Below are 27,750 nucleotides of genomic sequence, written 5' to 3' on the forward strand. Positions count from 1 at the left end.
TGGAAACAAAGTCATTGAACATATTTCAACCAGTGGCAGGTACACGGAAGAAACAAAGGTGAAAGATTATAGCACGTTGTCAGAAAAGTGGATTTGAGATTATTATCAGGTCAGTCATGGTTTTATTAAATGGCAGAGCATGCTTGAGGGGCCTAATAGCCTCCCCCTGTTCATAATATAAATGTGTGTATGCTTGTGATATATTTGTATATCTCCATTTTAATTTTCTTTATTGCGAACCAATTTTCTTTTATCTCTGTTCAAAGAGGAGCTTACTACAGCCGTTGTGCCATTGGGAAGAGAAACTAACTGGTAGTTTTATTATTTACTAAGCTCCCTTTACACTTTTATCAATGCCTACAATTAGATAAATGTCTTTATTATCTATCCCATTATTCTTCACTATCATGAAGTACTCAATCAGATCAGTTCCTCAATTTCTCAGTCTTATAAAAGTTGAATTATTTCATCCCTCCCTGGCATGCTTATTTTTTTCTATACCTTCCTGTCAGTAATTTTTCATAAATTGCACAATATTGGAATGAATTTAAGCTCCTGCACAATTTGAACATTACCATTTTGACTTTGTGAACAAGATCTCAAAGTATAGCATCTCAAGATTTATTTACATTTTGTAGTCTAATCTACTTTTGTTGCGATATTTAAACAAGATAACATTATCTTATTCAGAAGACCTTTAGTCATAGAATTATACAGCACAAGATCATGCCCTCTAGACCATCACAACTGTGCTGTCCTTTCTATCCATTTACTCTGATTCCACTTGGTCACATTAGGTCACATTATCCTTCTATGTTTGCCTTTTTGCAAGTCTGTCCAAATGCATCTTTAATCAGGTACATGTTTGACTTAAGTGCTTTTTCAAGTGCGTATCTCCCCGCGTAATATGTAAGGTGCAAATGTATCTACTTGCAGCACAACATGTTCCAAATATCAAGTTCTCACTATGAGTGTTAGTCCAGCAACGTAATGATTATGCCACTGTCTCCATCATCCACTCATCTTATAGTAAAATCTATCTCTCACAAAGTTGGTGAAATTACAAGCTGATAACAATGCAGCAAGGACTCTCACTCAGACTGTGGTGAATAGTAGAATAGTGAAGGAAAATAACTGCAGATGCTGGTACAAATTGAAGATATAAAATGCTGGAGTAACTCAGCAGATCAGGCAGCATCTAGGAGAGAGGAAATGGGTGACGTTTCGGGTCGAGACCCTTCGTCAGACTGAAGAAGGGTCTCGACCCGAAACGTCACCCATTCCCTCTCTCCTAGATGCTGCCTGACCTGCTGAGTTACTCCAGCATTTTATCATACCTTCGTAGAATAGTGAATGTGCTCCTCTTTAAACAATGGGATTCAAGATGTAACCAAAGTTGAGAGAATACTGTGAATAATTAGAATGATTGAATTCAATGTCAGGTCCGAAAGGAAAATAAAGAGGGAAAAACATGTCTCCCTAAAAACAATTTGAATGTGATGAAATAAGTCTCCATGAATGTTCACTTTCTAAGCAAAATGTTGACTGCCTGTCAATGCGAATTATCACACTATTAAAAGGATACTTGCACCACTATTCACTAGGTTTTACTTTCTGTGACAGGTTTAATGAGCAATTGATTTGCAAAAGCAGTAGCTTCATGAAAATCATAGTCAGACTAAGAGCAAGTTGTCATTTAATAGAGAAGCTAAGCAAACCATTCTAAAGTAATTCACAATTTATGAGGTCATGATAGGTTTTGACCATATTTGCACATTAATAAAATGAGGAGTTATACACACCATTACTTTTTCAAGAATTTCTCAGGTGGTATATTATTATTAGGTTGGCAATCAATTTTATTTACATAAGTGTTTTCATTACCCATTCTTCTCTTAGGACCTGTTCTTTATTTAATGAAACATTAATAAAAATATTAAAATTATATCAGATTTTAGATTTCTTTTGCCAGAACCATGCATATTGTCAGGTGAAATCTCCTTTGAATCAAGAGCTTGATGAGTGTTAAAGGGTCAATATATTCACAAGCCCAAAGATGCTGTAGACTTCAGCTGCAAATGCTGAAAGTTTATTGATTTTGCTATAGAGTAGGTTAGAATCAACAGTGCCAGGAACCACAGAAGCTTAAGAGCAACACTTTTTCTGTGCAGTCTATTTGTTAGATCAATCCAACCCAATCCTCCTGCCCAACTCATAAATGCGTATGTTCTTGTCTTTCAAATACTTTCCTTGAAAATATTCAACACTCTCTGCCTGAATCACTCACTGTGACAAAGCATTACAATGCTTCAATAATCCTCTGTGCAAAAAAAATTCTGCTGTAACTTTGCTATCTTTTTGGACAATATATTAATAAAGAAGCTGTATTAGGTTTGAAACTAAAAGTCCATTTGATAAACAGGTTAAATGAAAATCTCTTTTCATGACACTGGAAAATCAGAAATATAAATATTAAAGCATGGCATTCCATTGGGAAATAACATATAACTCCAACTGTATCAGAGCTGAAGCATTGTATCTCAATAAATCAGGTTAAGCTACTTTAAAGCAAAGGTAGTGCTGAGTTGAATCTATATATTCTCCAGAGCTACCATTAAAATCGTATGTAGTTGTATCTCAGAATAGGCGACCAACTATACTCGCATTAATGGGGCTATGCAATTGTGCAGTAGAAGTGCTTTCTTGTCCACAAACCAGAAAGTGAAAAAAAAAATGTCGCAAGCTGTGGAGAGGTGTATCTATCTTGTTTATTTCTTCTGTAACTTCTCCAATTTTTGACGACCCACTACTCAATATTATTAACAATATGGTCAGATATAGAAGGTCCACATTTCTGAAGTCTATGTCTAGAGCTGTTCGAAATGATAAAAGACAAGAGCTGTCGGGTTAAAACAAATAGAAAGAGTAGTTCAGCAATGCAAACAAATAAAGAGATGGTCTTTTTTAAACTTCCTAATTTTCTGAAGGACTTCTTCATCTACACATGGCATTTTAATTCAATATATACTTAGGTAATATCAACCAAAGACACATGGGTGGTGAGTTTGCATTTTGTCATCTACAATGCAATCCCAACTTAAATATTTACTTAGACACAAAGAACCACACAGGAATCTTGCATAGAACATAAATTGCTGGAGTAACTTAATGGGTCAGACAATATCACTGGAAAACATAGATAGGCAACGTTGTGGGTGAGGGGCCCTCTTCAGATTCTACAATACATACAATATTTACTTCCATTCTAATTTGTGTTGTGTCTAAGCCTTAGTGAAGTGAAACCCTATTGTAAATGTTACCACATTGCATCTCTTGATGTTGTGTTGACCATCTGGAATATAATATGACTTTTGAAGTTTCAAACAGCTGACATGGGAACCATACAGGAGAGAGGTGAGAGATTAATTCCTGCTGTTTGGACCAACAGGGGAGAGTATAAAGGTGAATCTTGGGTCAAAAGCACAGGCTGAAGCTTTAATTGCCAACATCCAGTGATATTTTACATTGCTGAGCTACAGAAGCAAGGAAATGAGTGACCTGGTCAGCCATGACCAGATGATGGCAGTTGTATCAGTGAGACAAAGGCTGCAGTCAGGAAAATCACTCTATATCATGTTTCATTGTTTCTTTTGCAGACTGTTCTCCAAGTGATCAAATTGTTCTCCAAGTGATAGGGGGCTCAGCCCATGTTATAAAAGAGATATGGAGAAAAAAAGCGTCTCATTATGTCAGATGACACATTTAGATTACGATCATCTCTGAATCTCAAGATTAAATATTTCATACAATAAAAGAATTCTGGTTTTTTGATAGTCATCAAAATTTCTAAACAATCATTTTTTTATTCAAGTAAAGACAAAAAGTGCTTCAGTGGATCAGGCAGCATCTCTGGAGAACATAGATAGGTTCGGGTCAGATCCCTTCTTCAGGCCAAAATCGGCAAAGCAAATACAAGTCAATAACTTTGTTAGACCAATTTCACAAATTCAAAAATTGAAACTGAAAAGAATGTATTCTATTTTAAACAACAACTTCCAGAGTCTTGAGGTTACCAAACAGCTGTAATTGTATTTTTCAAAATGACATTGTGTTCTGAAGGGAAATCATGTATTATGAGAACAAAACTATTGTGGTTGAGGCAGAATAAAAAGCTTATGAGGCAGAAAAAAAGCTTATAAAGGAACATTAGTTAATATTCAGTATTTTCCAAACAGAAATTGCCCCCATGCTCAACTTAAGTGAAAACTAATTTTTACACCACCATATTCACACCAGCAATGACATACCTCACCCTCTGAAAACCGATTTCTGCAAAAACTCATTAAAATCAAATATTGGAAAAATCATAGGAATGAGCCTATGATTTTACGATGCTTGAAAGTTGAGCGCACCTTGTTAAATTAGTCAATGTCTTTCAAAATGAGATTGATGCATTATCTATATGCATTTATGTTAATTCTGTTTTTTTTTAAATTGTGCTTAGTTTTATTTCACTGTTACTTGAAAATTCTTGAACTATTTTTTTTTTCATGATTAGAATCATTCATTTCATGATTAGAATCATCCACGGAAAGCAACTGGACCGGACAGAGACCCTGGCCGCGTCCTTAGAAACTGCACAGACCAACTAGCAGGAGAATTCATGGACATCTTTAATCTCTCCCCATTCCATTCTGAGGTACCCACCTGCTTCAAGAGACCACCATCATCCCGGTGCCGAAGAAAAGCAAGATCTCATGCCTTGATGACTGCAATCCAGTGGCCTTGACATCCACCATCATGAAGTGCTTTGAGAGGCTAGTTATGTAATGCATTTCATGTAGTCTACCGAGCAAACTTGACCCACTGCAGTTCACCTACCATCACATCAGGTCCATTGCTGATGCTATCTCCCTGGCCCTACACTCATCCCCGGAACACCTTATAAGAGAGCCACCCATGTCATCTATTTATAAATCTCAGCTCTACTTTCAATACCATTTTTAATACCATCTTTCCCCTGATTGGATAGCATGCAACAAAAAGCTTTTCATTGTACCCTCAGTACATGTGACAATTTACTAAACTACACTAAACTACACTAAACAACTAAAATCTATGACTGTCTAAGAATAATCCAGACCTCCTAGTATATAGCTATGTGTGTATTTAAAATCTGCCTAAACAGCTCAACATTTTGTTCAATGTTTTATAATTTTATTTAGATGTAATGACATTCAGTATTTATCCCTACATACCTGCCTGTAATCTCACATGAGTCAGATAACCATTTAATTGATAGTATAAGAGAAGATCAGATTTATCTTCCTTTATTAAATACCCATGAGTTGGCTTTGTTGAACTACAGCAACCATGATCCGTGATGCAAAAAAAAAAAGATTGAGAAAACACAAGCAAAAAAAATCCACATAGGTAACTTTGTACCACCCTTTGTGTGAAAACGTTACCGCTCAGATTTCTATTAAATCTTTTCCCCCTCACCTTGAACCTATGTTCTCTGGTCCTCAATTCCCCTACTCTGGGCAAGAGACTCTGTGCATCTACCTGATCTATTTCTCTCAAGAGGAATGTTGGGTGTGGTGTTGATTGGTTAAGTTACTGAATGAGTGGCCAGTAATTTGAACCAAAGATTTGAGCTCCAATGCACCACAATAGTCTCTTCACAAGTTGCTCTCTAACTTGGCTTGAAATATATCTTTATCTTGTTGGATTCAAATCCTGCAACTCCCTTCTAAAATCTTCACCATAATATTGCAGAGATTAAAAGTTGTGTTTCAGAACTGTAGAGAAGGGGAGAAAATGCAAGCCATGCTGCTAATATCTTCATCCCATTAATTAATTAATTAATAAAAATAATCAAAAGACACAATGATCTTTTCATTTTATGAGCAATGTAAAAACAGTGGGTGTCTGGTCAGTATTTACCCCTCAATGAATATCACTAAGAAAGAAGACCTGGTTTTATTGTATTCTGTTTATTGTTCATCTGGGCATTATCACAATGCCATTTCAAGTAGGCTGCCACAATTATTATATAGCAACAATGACTACTTTTACCATTGGTTGTCACGCTTGTTAAAAGCTGAGGTTTGGAAAATGTTCATTAGAAGAGCAATCTTCAAGGGGACAACATTTATAAGTAGTGCTTCCATTTCCCACTTTACCTTCTAACATATTTGAGATAGGAACACCTGCATTCTTAGGATAGCCGATCTAAAACTCAAGTCTTACAAAGAAAATTCTTAGTGGGTACCACTGAGTCTCAGGGAGATACTAAACAACTGAACAATCGAAATTTTGTTTATCCCTCGGGGAACAATTGATTTCTTGCACTTTGAGCTTTTGCAATCTTTCTGAGTCACCGTGAAAGGATGGCAACTTGCTGTGCTGAATCAGTTGAGACATTTGTGGGTAATTCCACACTGTCATGGTTTCAGTGAGGTGCTGTGCGTGTAGGGAGAGCAAAATCACAGAATTGCAACAACAGCCTTGTCATCACATTTCTGACTTTTATTGCCCACAGGTAGCTCCCACTAGGGAAGCTGTATGATATGAATAACCATTACATTCATTAAAGAGTGCCACCAGAGATATAGATCTAGTAAAAACCTGAAGCTTGTGCAAATAACACTAATCTAAGAGGGATTTGTGAATCAGGCAGTGCAGGCTTTCATTATGTAAAATGTTAATGCTTTGAAAATCCAACTTCTCAATGTTTGTGGTACAAATAAGCAGAACAATGAAATATATGACCTGAATCCTTGCAGCAAAAGCAAATCCTGTGAGAATGTTTGTTTGAAAAATAACAATAATAGATAAGGAAATAATAATTAATTTTATTTTAAGGGAAACTACTGCTAAACAAAACAAAGGTGCTAAATAGCAATTAAAGACAGATTAAGTTTGAAAATCCACCAATCAACTAAGGGATTGGAAGATAAATGTTTTACATGTTAGATAATATTAAATAACAAACCCATTAAGCCTAAAATCATTAGAAGACCTGCAATAACTTAGTAAGTGAAATTGTTAATTTTCATGAGGAGACCTGATTTCAACTCTGATGTTTGTGGGTGTGGCTGAGAAGGGGAATTAATTCATTCTTGTTTTTTTTTTTTTCCTGGTTTTCACTCTGTTCTTCTTGTGGGCTCATTTCTTTATGCATGTGGGGTTACAAGCAAGGGATTTTTAATCTTCTTTTCTCTGGTATCACCTTCCTTTTGAAGTGACTCACAACTGCAGTATTTTACTCAATGCTGCTTCTCTTATTCAATCCTTCCCACCGTCCTGGCATGTTGTCCTTTAATCATTCGACTGATTTGCATTTCTTTAAACAATCCTCTTCCTAAAACTCTTCAATCTTCGTTGCAATTCGTACAATTGAATTATCTTCATATACCAGTCTCAAGGGTGCCAAGTCAAACTTTACTGTGCCTACTTTCTTTCTGTCTTATGGTGACAGGTCCTTTGTTCTCAGCAATTCTTCAATATACCATAGCCCTTCATGTATCTTTCACATATACTTTTCCTTAATTTGTAGAGTAGACATGCATATAGGTTATTTTTAACTTTTCATATATTTGGTGCATTTCAAGATTCAAGATTCAATTTATTGTCACATGTACCAATTAAGGTACAGTGAAATTTGACTTACCATATAGCCATACTAAGTAAAAAGCAACAAGACACACAGCCACATAAAATAAAATTTAACATAAACATCCACCACAGCAGTATCCACATTCCTCACTGTGATGGAAGGTAATACGGTTCAAACATCTTCCTCTTTGTTCACCCGCGTTCAGGGCTGTTGAACCATCCGCAGTCGCCATTGTTGACGGTTCGATGCCCAAGCCCTTGTGTCGGGATGATTGAACCTCCGGCGTTGGGACGGATTGAAACACACTCCGTGGCATGGAGCTCCCATGTCAGCCTCTTCTAAGTCAAGAGCTTATATGTACAATGGAACAATGAATTTCTCACTTGCAGCTGCGTAACAGGACTATAAACACAATACTCATATCTAACATGTAATAAACAAAAAGAAAATCCAATAAATTGATAACCCCCAAAATATTGTAAAATGTCTCACAGTCCTTACTGCAACTGACACTGTCCATCGTTCATTCTTTCCTTATTGTTTTGTAGTGTTCAAGGGCCTGATAGTTGTTTGGAAGAACCTTTTCCTGAACTTGGGGGTCAGGAAGAGTTGGTCCACATGCTGTCTTTAAGCCGCTCTTCACAATGAAACCACCAGCTGTTCTTCAGTATATTTCAACATAATGGAACAGAAGCCCTGAAGATTAGAATAGATAGTGTCTGTCATTTTTGTGCATGTTTAACATTGCTAACCAAATATACATTTCTTCTACTGTGGTCCACAATACTGATCTGACTGTACAACTGAAGAAATCATCAGCATTGCAGTTACTTTGTTAAGTCAGGTTAAGGCAAGCCATGTTTATTGTTAAATACACAAGTATAATGAGGTACAGGAACAATGAAAATCTTGCTTGCAGTGGCATCACAGCACAAAGACTTAGAAAAAACACAAAAACATACATTATACATAATTTACACTTAAATTACATAAAACATAAAATAAAAAAGGACTGCAAAAAAACAAGATGTTACTACAATTACAATCACAATTACATAACAGGGTCAAGATGGTGCAATAGATCGGCCAAGGGAGAACTAGACTTGTGCTGTTTGGTTCAAGAACCTGATATTTGTGGGAAAGGTTGTATCCCTTAACATTGAAAAATATTCATTAATGGATTCTGTTGCTTATTGCTTTTCTTGCAATGGATGTCATTGCCAAGCTGAGTTACCTGACAGCAATGTCACTAAATGTAGAACTATCAGGCTGGTTTTATTTGAATATACATTTGCAAAATGAAGTAAGTTATCTTTGAACCCTACAGCTGTCAGTGTAAGTGGTGTAAAGAAGGCATATTTTCAGACTTTAGCTGTCCTTCGAGAAAAATGAACCTTAACTGCATTTTGGTCATTATACACAACTATTTCAGAAGTAGCTTAAGACAGTTGTTTGTAGCTATAAGGCTTCCACACATTATGTCCAAAGGGTCCACTTATAAAACAATGAATTTGGCTGACAGCTAGCTGAGACACAAGAGATTGCTGATGATGGAATCCGGAGTTAAAAACAAACTGCTGGATTAACTCAGCAGGTCAAGCAGCATCTGTGAGGGAAATACACACACAACGTTTTGGACCAGGACCTTTTTTTAGACTGGTGAAGGTGTCTGATTAAAAAATATTGACTATTTCCCTCACAGATGCTGCTTCACCCACTGAGTTTCTCCAGCAATTTGTTTTAATAGATAACTGAATTCTGTGGACCAGCAAATTACAGTTCACATTTGGAATTCTGCATTTGGTCACTGGAGCATGGAAGTGTGGAAATATAGTGAAGGTTAGATGCAGGTGCACCCGACCTCTCGGTCTTTTTCAGGGCTCCCTATCAATTCTGGAGATAGCGCTAAATGCAATTTGCATTGGGCTCCTCAGTATTATACCACCCACACCTGGCATATCTATTCATTTGAATGGGTTCACTGACCTTAACTAAAGGAGTACATTTTAGGTCAGTGTTTTTATTGTCATTTTGCTTTAATTCATGTTAATATTTTAGTGAGTTTTAAATAGTTTTAAAAGATTTTTCTTTTTTTTTAAATTTAATTTATTTTGAACTTTACAATTAGTTTTTTTTAATGGGGATATTTTTTGACTCCTTTGAAATGACCATGAACATTTGAGACATTCAGAAACAATTGAAATGGCCTTGGACTGTAAAGGGAGTCAGTAGATCATCAGGGCTGTCAAGAAGTGGAAAGAGGAAACAGGTTTGAGGTGAGAGGGAGAAATTCAAAAGAGATCTGAGGGGTATGCTTTTCACACAGAAGGTGGAAAATATTTGGAATGAGCTACTGGATGAGGTGATGGAGAAAGATACTATTACAGCAAGTGGCTCCTTAGATTCTGTCACTTCAGGCCTAGTTGCCTCCATGGATTCTTCTGTCTTATGAAAGGGCCACAGCAGAGTTAACTGGAATGACATTCATAGACATACAGCCACAAACGTTAAGGGTGACCACAAGGGCAAGTGAAGCAAGTGGGACAATCATCTGCTCCTTCTGTTTCCTAACCGATTATGAAAATGAGTGTTTCTGCAACTCTGGAGAGTTAACCATCACAAGGCTGGATTTTTCAACAGCTCCTGGGTATAATGTGCCTGCAATCGCCATTGGCAAAGTCAATGGAGACTAGGACAATCCCTGGGCTGAAGGATGAGCTGAAAAGCACATTGCATTCTTGCCCGCTTCCTTCCAAAATCAGATATGCAATCAGTTCTCATACCAGGTTCCACCTTTTGATACATCAGCAGTTTATTGTTACACATGTTTCTTGAACAATACATTGGAAATTCATGGATCAGAAAATAAAACAAAAGCTTGCAAATCTGAAACCTAGACAATGGCTATGCACTTTTTTAAACCGAATTGACCAGAAAAAATGGACTTTCAAAATTTGATGGTGAACTAGGGCTTCCCAGAATATTCTATCTTCACTGAAAGCAACAAGGTTCTGTCCATGATGCATTATAGAATCATAGAACCATGGAAATGTGTAGCACAGAAACACAACATAACAGCCCCTCTCATCCATGCTGACTGTGATGCCTTTCTATACTAATCCCATTTGCCACCATTAGGCCCATATCCTTCTACACCTTTCTTATCGAACTAACTGTTCAAATGCCTTTTGAAAGGTTGTAACAGTATCTTTTTCCATCATCTCATCTGGTAGCTCATTATATTTTCCACCTTCTGTGTGAAAAGCATACCCCTCAGATCTCTTTTTGATTTCTCCCTCTCACCTCAAACCTGTTTCCTCTAGTTCTAAACTCCCCTGTCATGAGGAAAAAAGATTCTGACTGTATCCTAGCTATGCCACTCATAATGTTGTAAATCTTCATAAGGTCACACCCCAGCAACCTTCAGCCCAGAAAGAATAAACCCAGACTATGCAATCACTTCTTATAACTACAACCCTCCTTTCCAGGCAATACCATGGAGAGTGTCTTCTGTACTTTCTCTATTGCTACCAGATATTTCTTGTAGCGTGGTCATCAGAACTGTACGCAATACAACCATGGTCTAACCAAAGCTTTGCATTATGCAACTTAATGTCCCAACTCAATGCCTTCGCCTATGAAGGCAAGAGTACCAAATGCCCTTTTCACTACTCAATGCACCTGGATCACCACTTTCAAGAATCTATGGACTTGTTATGGGATCTCTCTCTGTATGTCAACTAAGGTCCCTGCTATTTACTTGATATATCATCACAGAACATGACCTACCAAAATGCATTGCCTTGCACTTGTTTTGGTTAAATTCCATCTGCTTTTGTTCTGGTGTGCTGAGAGACAGCACTTGCATTCAGTATTTGTTTTGACCTTCGCTCAGGAGGTATTAATCAAGGTAATTCGCATGGAATGATAACTTCACTGCATGTTTACTTGCTAGTTGACCATGAGTCTATTCAATACCACTTGCTCTCCCATGTTTTCAGCCATGTTCAGTGGATTATCTGATCACAATCATACACTAGAGACTACACAGTATCAGAAATGGTACTCCAATGCATTCATGATAGAAAGTCTTTGAGGATGCATTTAACCACGGTAGCGCAGCGGTAGAGTTGCTGCTTTACAGCGAATGCAGCGCCGGAGACTCAGGTTCGATCCTGACTACGGGTGCTGCACTGTAAGGAGTTTGTACGTTCTCCCCGTGACCTGCGTGGGTTTTCTCCGAGATCTTCGGTTTCCTCCCACACTCCAAAGACGTACAGGTATGTAGGTTAATTGGCTGGGTAAATGTAAAAATTGTCCCTAGTGGGTGTAGGATAGTGTTAATGTACGGGGATCGCTGGGCGGCACGGACTTGGAGGGCCGAAAAGGCCTGTTTCCGGCTGTATATATATGATATGATATAAATCTACCTTCCAACTGAATCTTAAAAATCTCCTTAATTCAGCAGGAAGAACAGAGGCATTTTCTCAGGTTCCCTGGCCAATGTTTGTATCATCCAATAGTTGTAAAATATGATATTTACCTACATCGCTTCTGCAACACTTCATTGGGTTTAGCCGCTCTTTGGACAACCTCCGTTATGTAGCTCCTAAACTTATTTCGCACATTTCTTTCTGAAGTCCATTTTCAATGCCTTTAATGATCTGAGTGCATTTCATTGCTGGAGTCAATAGACTTTCAATGGAATCTGCTCCTCTATTCAACTCTTTTTATGTGTCTGCTAATGAAGACTGAATGCTTCAACAAACAGCCTAAAGGTTTGTGATTCACAATCGCTTTACAGTTTTTCAAAACACCACCTTTAAATTGCCTGCTCAATAATTTGATTTCCACTTGAATCCAGTGCTAATATTTCTGTTGACGGCCTGGAGTGAAAGACTCAAAAATCAATGCAAGTCAATACTACGTAAAACTCTATTGGTTAAAGCAAATTCACACCACTCACATACTGTAAGAGCTGCATAGTGTTTGTAAGAGGTGTTGGTAAGCTTACGTGAGGGGAATGTGATCTTGGAAAAAGGTAGATGACCCACTGCTCAATGCACCTGACTATTCGACTGAGTGGGCACTTGGCTGATGCAATGGTGCAATGGAAGTGTATGTGGCAGATGAAAAAGAAGAGCAGGGCACTGTATCTGCTGAAATTCTGGTAGTCCATAATGTATGGATAAAAAAGGCAATGCAATAAGATAGTTCCAGGAAACAATGGCATACTGCACCACCAGTACAACTAGCATCAACAGCTGGTCTAAGCAGTACATATTCTTCAGTCAACCATCAATAATCTTAAAGGTGATCAGATGCATATGATTTATCCACACTACTGCAAACATCATATTCGAGCCCCAGTGCTGGTGTACACTTCCAGTTACTCAATCTAACAGTCATGTGATCTGCTCCTGGTTTCTAAGGTATCCCATTTAAAATTTTCAGACACAACACAGACACATTTGAGTCACTTAAGGCATTTGTAACCTACAAAGAAAATGGATAATACTGAGTTCCTTTTCTTCTTTTTAATATTTATATATTTAAGTTAAAAAGTTAGACACTGTCATCTTACACATTCCACAATGTTGCAAAGTACTTTGCAACAAACAAAATGCTCTTTTGAAGTATCGTCACTGCTAATCTGAAGCAGCAAATTTGTGCTCAGAATAGCATAATAAAGGTCAGGCAATCTGATTGTTGTATAATGATATTGACCATTTTTAAGCCTAATATACTCCAGTCACCATGTGCCCTTTAAAGTCTAATTGAGTGGGCGAGTAATTCCATAATGTCTCAAACATTTTTTGTAATTCACATAAAGCAATGCTCCTTCAAGACTGCACTAAAGGTGCAACCAAGATTTTGATTCCTGTTTATCTGCTTTTTGAGTTTACAATCCTCTGACTCATAAGCAAGCATGCAATCAACTTAGTCTTTGTTGACACAAATATTTCACTCGGGAGAAATAGGAAATCCCTGGTAAACAGCATGTGAATGTGCACTTGTACTCAAACTGCCTTTCCCTTCAAAGTGACTCAAGAGGATGCAGTGATATTGTCATTTTTCCATTTTCATCTTCATGAAATTCTGAAAAAAAGTCTGATCATCATCAATATTTATGTAGCCTGTCAGGAGTTTTACATTATATCCCTTTAAATGTCAATTATCCCCATAATAAAAATATCAAAACCTAGTAGGTTTTGGAAACATTGAATGCAGTTTGCTAATGCAGTTATCCGTCATTACATCATTACTACATTATATGTGATGAGCATTAGTCTCTGTTTCATGATCAAACTGTAGCGACCATAGAGAATGGTCCAGGTCGTCGAACCCTCGGATTGGCCAGCGAGGTCACGTGGGAACGCGACCATGGGGATTGGTCCAGGGAACGACATCGCTGATTGGCCAGCGATGTCAGGTGCGCGTTTGGCGCCCGTTTTAGTCAGTTCGGCGAAGTCTTCAAGGAAGACAGTAAGTTTGTATTGGTTGTCCTGTACCTTGTTGTTTAACTCTGTATTCGTGTATTGCGGCTGCAATAAACTTCGTCTACAACCAACAAGTTTCGGACTCGCCATATTGGTGACCCCGACGTGATCTGGACGATCACCGACTGAGCAGGAACCCGACGCCTCGTTGACGATGGCTGAGCAGGGCACACCGGAGTCAAGCACGGCAGGCGTTCATCTTCCGTTATTTTGGACGTACGCACCGCAAGCTTGGTTTATCCACGCCGAGGCTCAATTCCATATAAAGAAGGTGTCGGACGAGTCCACGAAGTACTTCTACCTCGTCAGCGCGCTATCGCCGGACACAACCAAGCGCGTGATGCGGTTCATCGTAAATTCACCTGCGGAAGACAAATACGAGGCCATGAAGAAGGTATTACTACGAACCTTCGGGTTGAATAAGCATGGTGGTGCGGCAAATCTTCTGCACCTACCGGATCTTGGAGACCAACTGCCTTCCGTCCTCATGGCCGAAATGATGATGCTAGCCGGTGAGCATATGGATTGCCCGATGTTTAAACAGGCATTCCGCGAGAAACTTCCCGAGGATGTCCGACTGCTGCTTACGGATTGTTCTTTTAAGGACCCCGAAGCATATGCAGCAAAAGCGGACGCGCTCATAGCGGCAAAAAACAAGGCAAGTGGTTCAATCAACAAAGTCTCGACATCGGTGGCCACGCCACAGCGACGGCAAGATGGCGCCACGTCTCCCGCCAATTCTCCAAAGGCCCGCCAAAAAGATCCGCACAAGCGCGGCTGGTGCTATTATCACCTACGATGGGGTAACGAATCCCGCAACTGTCGTTTGCCTTGTACCTTCGCGGGAAATGCCTCGGCCGATCGTACATAGGGGCAGTTACGATTGGCCAGAACCGGCGCCTCTATCGCGGTTAATGGCAGCCCAATTCGCACTTTCGGTACACGGAAGATGTCCCTTGTGTTAGGCCTCCGCACGTACGAATGGCCATTCATCATAGCCGACGTCAAACAAGCGATCCTGGGCGCAGATTTTCTCTGGGCTTTTTCACTGGTTCCTGATGTCCGCGGTAATGACCTCCGACCCTCTGCCGAAGATGAGCACGTCGCTCCGACAATCGCCTCCTCGCCCAGCCCTACTGTCCAGGCCGTCGTCGCGGCCCCCGACTCGTATGCTGCGATTCTGGCAGAGTTCCCAGAGCTGCTCGTCCAACGTTTTGACGCACCTTCGGCTAAGCACGGTGTGGTCCATCACATCCGCACCGAAGGCCCTCCCGTTTTCGCTCGGGCCAGGAGACTACCGCCAGACAAACTGGTGGTGGCAAGGGCGGAGTTCAGGAAGATGGAGGAAATGGGAATTGTCCGTCAGTCTGACAGCCCGTGGGCCTCGCCGTTACACATGGTCTCCAAGGCATCTGGGGGGTGGAGGCCATGTGGCGATTATTGGCGTCTCAATGCTGTCACCACGGCTGATCGCTACCCCATACCGCACCTACAGGATTTTTCATCTGGGCTGGAAGGAGCGGTGGTGTTTTCCAAAATCGATTTGGTGCGAGGATACCATCAGATTCCGGTGCGAACGGAGGACATACAAAAAACTGCAACTATTACTCCGTTCGGGTTGTTTGAATGGTTGCGTATGCCTTTCGGTTTAAAGAACGCGGCACAGGCTTTCCAGCGACTGATGGACCGCGTGGGCCGGGGTTTACCCTTTTTGTTTATTTATTTGGACGACATCCTGGTAGCCAGCCCCTCAGTGCAGGAACACCAGGCCCATTTGCGGACCGTGTTCCAGCGGCTCCAAGACCACGGGCTCATTATCCAACCCTCCAAATGTCAATTCGGCCTGCCTGCCCTCGATTTTCTAGGGCACAGAATTACTCCTGCCGGCGCCGCCCCTTTGCCCGAGAAGGTGGAAGCTATCCGGGCTTTTCCCAGGCCCACCACAGTAAAAGGGCTGCAGGAGTTCGTAGGCATGGTTAATTTCTACCATAGATTCGTCCCGGCAGCGGCGCGAGTCCTGCGCCCGCTTTTCCAATGCCTTGCAGGGAGTCCGGTAGAGTTGTTGTGGTCCCCGGCCGCAGAGTCGGCTTTTACGGCAGCTAAGGCAGCCTTGGCAGACGCCACCATGTTGGTCCATCCGAGCCCCTCCGCCCCCACGGCCCTGACGGTTGACACCTCTGACGTGGCGGTGGGTGGAGTTCTGGAGCAGCAGGTCGGTGGCCGTTGGCAGCCTTTAGCGTTTTTCAGCCGGCAACTAAATTCGGCCGAGCTGAAATATAGCGCATTTGACCGAGAGCTTCTGGCTCTCTATTTAGCTGTCCGTCATTTCAGGTATTTCCTCGAGGGCCGCCCATTTGTGGCATTTACGGACCACAAGCCATTAACATTTGCTTTTTTGAAATTGTCTGACCCATGGTCGGCCCGCCAGCAGCGGCACCTGACTGCTATCTCCGAATTTACCACAGATGTCCGTCATATCGCGGGTAAGCTTAATGCCGTTGCTGACGCCCTGTCTAGACCTGCTTTTCCCCCTATTTCGGCGGTGGACTGCGAAGTGGATCCCCAGGAGCTCGCGGAGGCACAGCTCCTAGCGGATACCGTTTCGGCTTACCAGTCCACCACTTCGGGATTGAAGTTGGCCCAGGTAGCTTGTGGGTCGGAGGGCACGAAAGTCTGGTGCGATGTTTCTCTTCCTCGTCCCAGGCCGGTAGTACCGCCCTCCCTTCAGCGCCGGGTTTTCGATGCCATTCATGGGCTGGCGCACCCGTCCATCCGCTCCACCTCTGCCTTGGTAGCAGCGAGGTTTGTCTGGCATGGCCTGCGGAAACAGGTAGCGGGGTGGGCACGTTCCTGCGTGCCCTGTCAGACCGCTAAAGTCCAGCGCCACGTCCAGCCCCCCGTACAGGATTTCGAGGTCCCGGCTTGTCGTTTTTTCCACATCCACGTGGATTTGGTCGGGCCTTTGCCTTCCTCCCGGGGCTACACCCACCTCCTCACGGTGGTGGATCGGTTCACCCGGTGGCCAGAGGCTTTCCCATTGTTTGATATCTCATCAGCGTCTTGTGCTAGGACTTTGGCCCTTCATTGGGTAGCTCGTTTCGGGGTCCCGGCAGTTATTACAACTGACAGAGGGCCACAGTTCACTTCGTCCCTCTGGGCCGCGCTGGCGGAACTGTACGGGTCCAAGTTACAACCCACAACTGCATATCACCCCCAGGCAAATGGACTCGTAGAAAGGTTCCACCGCCAACTTAAGGCGTCCCTCAGTGCAAGGCTTGAAGGCCCGGACTGGGTAGACCAACTCCCTTGGGTTCTTTTGGGCATCCGGACTGCTCCTAAGCCAGATCTCGGTGCGTCGTCCGCAGAGCTAGTATATGGCTCGACACTTCGAGTACCCGGAGATCTGTTTCCGGACCCTTCAGCCCTGCTCCCTACAGTCCCATCAGCGTTAGCATCTCTCCGGGAACGGGTGGGCTCCCTGGCTCCAGTGCCGACTTCACGTCATGGGTGTCCCATGGTACATGAACCGTCTTCCCTGAAGGACTGTGAGTTTGTTTTTCTGCGTAAAGATGCCCATCGCGCCCCGTTGCAGAAGGTCTATCAAGGGCCGTTCCGGGTTTTACGTAAGGGAACGGCTACTTTCACCTTAGACATGGGCGGCAAGAGTGAACTCGTCTCGGTGTCCCGGCTCAAACCTGCCCATTTGGACCCGGATCAACCAGTCCTGGTCGGTCAAACCCCTAGGAGAGGCCGACCTCCGTTAGTTCCGCCCAGTCCAGAAACCCCCGTTCCGACAAGTCCTCCAGGACCCCCCGTTTCGGCATTTCCTCCAGAACCCCCCGTGCCGGTAGTTCCTCCAGAACCTCTCGTTCCGGCTGTTCCTCCAAGTCCGGAACCTCCGGCTCCTGTGGTTCAGGCTGTCCCTCTCCGTACTCGTTATGGTCGCGAAATCCGGCTCCCAGCTAGGTTCCGCACCTCGGGTTCTGGGGGGGGTCATGTAGCGACCATAGAGAATGGTCCAGGTCGTCGAACCCTCGGATTGGCCAGCGAGGTCACGTGGGAACGCGACCATGGGGATTGGTCCAGGGAACGACATCGCTGATTGGCCAGCGATGTCAGGTGCGCGTTTGGCGCCCGTTTTAGTCAGTTCGGCGAAGTCTTCAAGGAAGACAGTAAGTTTGTATTGGTTGTCCTGTACCTTGTTGTTTAACTCTGTATTCGTGTATTGCGGCTGCAATAAACTTCGTCTGCAACCAACAAGTTTCGGACTCGCCATAAAACTGTCAATTCTTAATAAAAAGATGGAATGAATTTCTTTTCAATGAAATTCATGTACACCTGCTATAATAAACACGTTTAACAGCTCTATCACAAAATCAGAAGCCAGATAGAGATATACACTATCCATTGTCATAATACAGATGCTAAAGGACGACCTTATCTTCATGATCTTATGAAGGTAATCAGCGCAGAAGATAATTAATCCCAAACATAATTATGTAATGTGAAACGGATTGGCGTCATGGGGCCGGGATGCCTTTTTAAACTCAATTAATGAACATATAATTAACTCTATTGTGTGGGAAATTTGAGCCCCACCTAAACCTAGACCAGAGATTTACCCACAATGCAGTTGCAAATGCAACAAAAATGCCAGAAGGATGACAAATGAAATACTACACAACTCTCTGAAAGCTGAGGAAAGGCAGATTTCTAGGTGAGTTTAGAGGAAACTACAAGACACACTGGTTTGATGATAAGCAACCTGGAAATCCTTTGATACTAATGGGAAAATATAAGATGCACCATCTTTAATAACACCAAAATTCACCAAGGTGCCAGGAGACACCTATGGGATCCATGACACATATGGAAAGCAAGGCTGATATATTTTCCACTTGTCTCTGTCTTCTAGTATTCAAGCATCACTTGGTACATTAATCAGATGGAGTTATTTCTGTTTCATTCACTTTAGTGAGAGAGAAGAGCAGTGATAATATTTTCTGAATGTTTTTTTTAACCTTTATATAAAATAACTGAATTCAAAATGTAAGACAGAAAATAATCCAAGCACTATCTTTAATGGCAGGGTCAAGGTTAATTTTGCACCATTTTCCATCATCCTCTCTATCAAATGAAGCTGATCCTTTGGATCATATTCCACAGATTCTACTACTTTATTAATTTCAAAAGTATTCTGGTGAGTGGTCCCATCCACATTGTTAATGTTTTTCATTTCCAATGTTTGCTGAATGACTGTAAACATTTTTTTTACTTTGAATGCCATGAATTTGCATTGAAAATGGTATCAGAGTACCGTTTTATTTGTTTACATTATTTTTTTAAATTAATTTAATCATTTGAGTATTTTTCTCCTTGCTAATAGCCAAGGCTCATGTCAACGGACAGACAGATTTACATGGAACAGTAAATTGACTGGTCTGTCAGGAGCCCTGAAAATTTGCTCTGCAATATTTTCAGGCAGATTGCTTGCACCATTTTATTCCTTGTTATTTAAAAAATGGTGACAACATGTCAAATTATACAGTAGCCAGATCCATTTTACATTGAGCACATTATGCAATATGATATAAAAGAAAAATAACCTCTAAATGTGTAATATTTCTTAAAATAAATAAACCATCAAGGTTGTACTTAATTCGTGTTGGATGACAATTATAATAGAGCAGAGTGTTATATTATCTCGCACCAGACTTTGTCTGTTTTGTGCATGTATACTTTGAGAGAGAGGGATTAATATAAGCACAGTGAAAGAAAACAAAAATGTTGCACAGAAAAGCTATTTTAATGGTTTCAATGCTCCATTGGAATTATACTCTTTCTCTGTTTAGCAATATGATGCCAGTGGGCATCGGTATCAAAACTTTGAAATTATACTGTGCATCCTTGTTGAGTGATGAAAAACATGACAGACATGCTCCTGGGAGTTGTGCAAATCTGAACCACTGTCAAACCAAAGCCCCTCTTCTTTCTCCTTGAAAGGCAGCAGTGTTGCTCCTTAGCTTCCAAAACTCCAAGGGTTGAAGTCAGAGAGGCATGGGCCCAGCTTTGACTGATTTTCTGAGGGGAAGCATTGAAGCCATTTATAGTTGGTTGTCAGTACTGAAATATTATCTGCAAATACTCACTGGGCATTGTTAAAAGAAAATTGCAGAGCATAGTTCACACGAGCTCTGTACATGCAGTGCCTCACAAATCACAAGAGGATACATCCAAAGGGAAATTTTGTGTTGCTCATAAATGTTTAACAACTAGGATTTTTATGTATTTGCTTATGCACATCTTAATCTAAGTGTTGACTTCACAGTGCTTTCTGAATTAATCAAATTATCATGTAAATATGCGATAAAATAAAACTAAAACATCTTTTGCAGCTTGAATTTTGAACTAAGAACAAATAAGGCTCTCATAGAGGCGGAATAATAATGTCAATAATTTAGCTTGATAAATGCTCCATCTGTTCCTCAGAAATACACATTAGTTGCCAGTTTACTTCTAATACATATCATTTCAACAACAAAAAATCAATCCTTAATGTTATAGACATCACTTTGCTGAATATCCTCAGACATATATGTGAACATGGAACCTATAATACAAATCTATTTCCAGCTAGACAATGGGGTCTGAAGATTTTTTGTATTTCATTTGGGTTGCTCTCATTATAATACTTTACTGGCCTAAAAGGTCACTTGCAATCCAATAAAATAAAGTAGATGGTGATCTCATCATCTGCCATTGGCTTTCATTTATGTGCCATCCCATAAGATAGTGTATGAAAATTAAACACAATATGTGACATTTCAGAAAATACATTGGTAATAATGTTAGTTGTGTTTATATTCTCTCTGCTGAGAACTAGTGAAACAAAAACATTCAGTCATAAGAAAATGAAGTATTTAGTAATCAGTGAGCTCTTGAAAACCATGACCATCCTCCAACTGCATTTCTTGACTTTTCACATCAAGAATGGAGGCCTCTTGCTAAAGTTTGGCCATAAAACAGTTATAAATATTAAAACAATTTTATTAATTTACAGATGAGGATATGAGTGGAAACCATTTATTTCCAATACAAAATTACCCTTGCGAAAGTGGCTGTGAACATCCTTCTTGAAACACAGTAGCCCTTCTGATGAAAGTACTCTCACAGTCACTCTGAAATTTGACACACTGGTGTTGAAGGAATGCCTATACGTTTGCATGTCAAGATATAATGTGACTTGAACCTTTTCACCCTCCAGGTTTGAATCCATATCTATCTCCCAATAGACGACATACTTTCATACCTAACCAACTTTTGTAAGTATACATGCTACCTTATTTCCCTCATTAATGGCCTGGGAGATATCCATGGTCTCCTACCAAATATTTATCTCTCAACCAAAGAAATGAAATATCAACAAATCCACCAATTTTCTGACAAACCTATTTACATTTACATCCATGTTGTTTTAAACAGATGGAGTTTAATAAGGCAAATGTGAAATGGTGCACATTGGGAGATCGAATATATGGGGAAAGAGTACAGTTAATGACGACCCTTAAGAACACTGATGTAGAAGGGTCTTGACCCGAAATGTCAACCATTCCGTCTCTCCAGAGATGCTGCCTGTCCGGCTGAGTTACTCCAGCTTTTTGTGTCTATCTTCGATATATCACAACAGAGGTTCCAGCTAAAAGTCATTCTGATTATTCTATTCGGTCTGTCATTACTAAACAAAACATGGCACATCAAAGATTTATGAGGTTTTGCTGTAAATTACATTGTTAAATTTTATTGCAACATTAACGTTGCTCTTTATCATCCAAAGTTATGCTTTACACCATCTCCAACAAGAATCCTGTTCAATTCACAGAAAATACATCCAGCATAGCTTTATGCTGGTGTCTAATATTTAAAAAAATCTTTAATATGTTCTTTTTGTTTGACTCATCATCTACATATTGAAAGTATTTCCTATTTTGTTCTTCATAACCATTCAACCAATACTAACAAGTTGAAGACCCATGATCAAAACTTTTCTGATGAATGGTCTGATGCCTGAAACATTAACAGTTTCTCCTTCCACAGATATTGCCCGAACTGCTGAGTTTATCCAGCAGTTTTTGTTTTTATTTTAAATCAGATGCAATGCCTGATTCACATTCCTGCTGGTTCCCAGTTGGCCTTGTTGATATTTAGCTTCCACAAACAAGGAGGAAGTGTTGCTGGAAGAGGATACACAAACAGGAAATGTCAGAGATTTACCCTTCTCCCGGTTCTTCCCTCTGGCAATTCAGTGAATGACCTTTTAACTTATGCAGATAGGCTGTTGTTGATGGCCAGGCCTGGTTTCTGGTCAGGATACAAAAACTTGTAACACATATTCTGACTCTGTTAAACATAGAAACATAGACCGAAAATAGTTGCAGGAGTAGGCCATTCGGCCCTTCGAGCCAGCACTGCCATTCAATATGATCATGGCTGATCATCCAGAATCAGTACCCCGATCCTGCTTTCTCCCTTGATTCCGTTAGCCCTAAGAGCTATATCAAACTTTCTCTTGAATACATCCAGTGAATTGGCCTCTGCTGCCTTCTGTGGCAGAGAATTCCACAGATTCACAACTCTCTGGGTGAAAATGTTTTTCCTCATTTCAGTCCTAAATGGCCTACACCTTATTCTTAAACTATGACCCCTGGTTCTGGACTCCCCCAACATCAATAACATTTTTTCCTGCATCTAACCCGCCCAATCCCTTAAGAATTTTATATGTTTCTATAAGATTCCCTCTCATGCTTCTAAATTCCAGTGAATACAAGCTCAGTCGATCCGTTCTTTCATCATATGTCAGTCCTGCCATCCCGGGAATTAACCTGGTGAACCTACGCTGCACTCACTCAATAGCAACAATGTCCTTCCTCAAACAAGGAGACCAAAACTGCACACAATACTCCAGGTGCGGTCTCACCAAGGCCCTGTACAACTGTAGTAGGTCCTCCTTGCACCGAGCCTGAAATCCTATCGCTATGAAGGCCAACTTGCCATTTGCTTTCTTCACTGCCTGCTGTACCTGCAATGCTTACTTTCAGTGACTGATGTACAAGGACACCCAGGTCTCGTTGCACCTCCCCTTTTCCTAATCTGACATCATTCAGATAATAGTCTGTCTTCTTGATAGACAGATCAAATATCTATCATTTTTGGCAGATGCCTGTCATTTGCCCACCCCTGCCCTACCCAACACTTTGCCACAATATTTTCATCTCTGCAACGACTCACCTCAGTCCAGCAGTTTCCAAAGGGATTCCTAGTCTTCCCCATTGGATCTGCAGAATCAGGCACTGGTTCTGATCTGTTTCTGCGCTACAAGGCTGACAGCTGAAATACATGAGAAAAGGCATGGATATTTGTCTCTTTAACATTCAGCTGACAAAAAAGCACAAACAGACGACTATTCCCAGACCTTCAACATCTGAGACATCTACTGGGCCTTGAAATACTGTGAAAGTAGGATGTAGTGATAAGCTTGATTCATAGCCTTAGAAACTTTCTTGTCCTCCCTCAGCAGGCTAAAATATTGAATCCAATGGGCTAAATGTTAACAAAGATCACATTGTAAGTATTTCTTGATGAAAAAAACGTGTATAAAAATGTTACAAATAATTCAACATGGATATATGATTACATTTAAATGCAAATGCTTCTGTCGAGGTAGGAATTTGAAAATAGACCACAACAAAATCATAATTTCAAAGGTACAGATGCTCCTCAACTTACGATGGGGTTACGTTCCGACAAACCCAACGTAAACAGAAAATATCATGTCCAAAATGCATTTAATGCTCCCAGAAGCCTCCTCGCTAACCGGCGCACGCACCCAGGAGGCCGTTTGAGTGACGCTGCTGCAGCTGCGACGGCAGGTAAATGTTGATCTTGTGGCCGGGCTGAGGAGAGAGATAATGGGGCGGCAGCGGCGGTGGCAGCGGAGGTCTGCGAGTTTGGGAAAAGCCCAGGAATAGATCAAAATTCAAAATTCGAAGTACGGTTTCTAATGAATGTGTATGAATTTTGTACCATCGTAAAGTCGAAATATCGGAAGTCAAAGCATCGTAAGTCGGGGAGCATCTGTTTTTGTGGTTTCTTTCAGAATAATTTACCTATTTGCAGCATTTGTATAATGAAACATTAGCCAACCTTCACATCTTCCTGGAGTATGAAATTTATGCCAAGAAAAATATATTATTTTTATAAAGAACACCAAATTTCCCTGGTTCAGTCAGAACCCAGAATGCTACCACTATATAACATCACAGAGATGAAATTGTAAACAATTGTTAAAAGATCATTACTCTGCTGGCAAAAATAAATGTGCTGTTTTATCAGCTTTGCACACACAAGCTTGTGGGAATAACTATTCCTTGGATTGTCCCTTGGGACAACAGCAAACATTTTTGATAATTCTCTACCACAAGTAGTCAATTTTGACTGAACCAGTATAGTGGAAATTTGAGTGAATTATCATTTAAAAGCTCACTCAGAATATTCACCCATCCTACAGCTGCTGAGAACTGAACATTGGGATTTTTACGCTCAGTTCCGCAGGGACAACAAAGCTCTTTAACGTCGGTAGAGTTTCAATTGGATGCTTATTGGATGTTTATTGATATGTGGATTGGCACACAATTATGCCAAGGGAGTTAATATTGGATTAAATGGAAAAGGTATTGTAATTTTGTTGCCAGGTAGGATTGCTAATATTTTTCTCTAATTATAAAGAACAAGTCATGAGCGGGTTGTGGTGCAAGTGGATGGGCAGCAGGTGTTTGTCCTGCTGGACATGAACTTGATGATTACTGGAATAATCTACAAGTAAGATCATTTAAGAATCATTCAGTTTAGAACTACCCTGGGACCTGATACCTGTGTTTCAAGAATGGAAACATTACATGGGATAAATGCAGTCTGGCATTTTCAAGTTGGGACCCTCCTTCAGACTGATTTTGATGGGGAAGAGGGAAATCCGGAAAATAGAAGGTGGGATTGGGCAAAGCCTTGCAAGTAATAGGTGGAAAGAGGTGAGAGGAGACCAAAGCCAGATTTGGTGGACAGAGCGAAAGCGTTCAGCAAAATGGTTGCCAAATCTACACTTAGCCTCGCCCACGTAAAGGAGGCCTAATCAGGAGCAACAAATGCAATAGGCAGCCTGGAAGATGTGCACGTGATCTTCTGTCTCACGTGGAAGGGCTGTTGGCATCACTGGACGCAATGAGAGAGGAAGAGTTGGGAAAGGTGAGGGGAATGTACTTGGAGAGGGATGCATTGGGTGGGGAAGGATGAGCGAACCAAGGAGTTGTGGTGGGAGTGGTCGCTAAGGAAAATGGAATGGGGGATGATTGGAAGTTGTGACTGGTGGTGGGATCACGTTGAAGGTGATGGAAATGTCAGAGAATGATGTAGTGGTTATGGAGGCTGTTGGGTGAAAGGTGAGAACAAGTAGAACTCTATCCTTCTTCCATCTGGGGGGAAGGGGGACAAAAGCAGAACTGTGGACACAAAAGAGGCATGGGTGAGGGCTCCATCCACAGCAGCAGGGATGAAACCACATTCACTGAAAAAAGGATATCTCGGATGTCCTATAATAAAAAGGTTCTTCTTGAGAGCAGGATCAATGGAGACAGAGACATTGAGGATAATGAATAGCAGCTTTGCCAGAGGTTGGGGTGGAGGTAATGTAATTAAGGTGAACGTAAAGCAAAGGGGTAAAAAAAGTGGAAACGCAGTAAATTACAGATGCTGAAACCTGGAGCTAAAAACAATCTGCTGGTGGAACAATCAGTCTGATGAAAGGTCTCCCTCCACCTGAAACATCACTATCTATATTCTCCTGAGATACTGTCTGAACCTCTGAGATATCCCAGCAGTGTGTACCTTCTGCTGGTGGAACTCAATGGATCAAGCAGTATCTATGGAGGCAGAAGGATAATCAATATGTTTGATCGAGATCCCACATCAGGACTTCCAAAGAGTTCCAGACTCCTGAGTTTTATTGAAGCATTTTTTTCAGGCATAAGAAATGTAATATAAACTGATTATGTAATCAAAATTGAAATTCTTGAATTGATTAAACAAAAGCAGAAAAGAAGGCCATTCTTTCCTTTCAAATCTATCCTGTCTCTCTCAAAGAGTAATGCAGCCAATCTCTCTGATAGACTTTTCTCGAAGCTTTGAAATTGACTTTTATTTTAAGGACTAATCTAATTTAATGTTAACAGACAAGTTGAATCTTCCTCCACTACCCCACCAGCCGGTGGTTTCCAGATGCTAACCACACAGTGCGTAAAACTTTTTTTTCTCCTACGTATAACATATAAAATTCTTAAGGGGTTGGAGAGGCTAGATGCGGGAAGATTGTTCCCGATGTTGGGGGAGTCCAGAACCAGGGGTCACAGCTTAAGGATAAGGGGGAAGTCTTTTAGGACCGAGATGAGAAAACATTTCTTCACACAGAGAGTGGTGAGTCTGTGGAATTCTCTGCCACAGAAGGTAGTTGAGGCCAGTTCATTGGCTATATTTAAGAGGGAGTTAGATGTGGCCCTTGTGGCGAATGGGATCAGGGGGTATGGAGAGAAGGCAGGTACAGGTTACTGAGCTGGATGATCAGCCATGATCATATTGAATGGCGGTGCAGGCTCGAAGGGCCGAATGGCCTACTCCTGCACCTATTTTCTATGTTTCTATGTTTCTATGTTTCTATGTTTCTATTCCCTCCTTTTGTGCTCATTTTAAATCTGTGTCTTGTAGCTCTCAATACTATCCACAAAGAAATCAGTTTTGTTGTCTGATTATGTCAAAATCCCTCTTTATTATGGATACATTTGTCAAATCTGCTTTCAATCTTCCCAATTCCAATGAGAAAAACAAATCCAACATTTCACAGTAACATTGGTCCTTCTTTCATATAAGTGATTTATTTTCTTACCTTTACACTTTTCCTGAAGTTGGTGACTGGAAATTATAAACAATTCACCCAATGCATGTAGTTTATTAGTATTGATCACAACTCCCTCACTTTTGTACACTATCAATCAGTTTGGATCCCATCTGCTGTTTTAATTTGTTTTCTCAAACTGCCCTGCAAGTTTCAAAGACATACACAAATTCAATCAGGAATACCTGTTCCAACACACACTTTGGAACTTTTCATCATATTAGCTCGCCCACTCCTTTTGACCAAAATTCATCACTTCACAATTCATTGTATTAAATTCATTGACCATGTGTTTGCCAGTTCCACCCGCGTGTCCCTGTTTGTTTAACATTTATTAATTTTACTTCCATTGTGCTTCATGTAGCACAGTAGAGTGATGCAACTTACAGTATAAATATGCCACCTCACAACATTAGCAGCCTGGGTTCAACAGGGACCTCTAGTTCTCTGTGTGTGGAGTTTATGTTTTCTATGTGACTATGTGGGATTGCTCGAGTAGAACTGCTCTGGTTTTCTCTCACATCCCAAACGTGTGCATGTTAAGTTAATTGGCCATTGTAAATTAGTGAGTGAGGTGGGGATTGGGGAAGGGAGGAAAAGGATTTAGTTTAGTTTAGTTTATTATGGTCACATGT

The sequence above is a fragment of the Rhinoraja longicauda genome, chromosome 7 (assembly GCF_053455715.1).
Source record: "Rhinoraja longicauda isolate Sanriku21f chromosome 7, sRhiLon1.1, whole genome shotgun sequence".
NCBI lineage: Eukaryota > Metazoa > Chordata > Chondrichthyes > Rajiformes > Arhynchobatidae > Rhinoraja > Rhinoraja longicauda.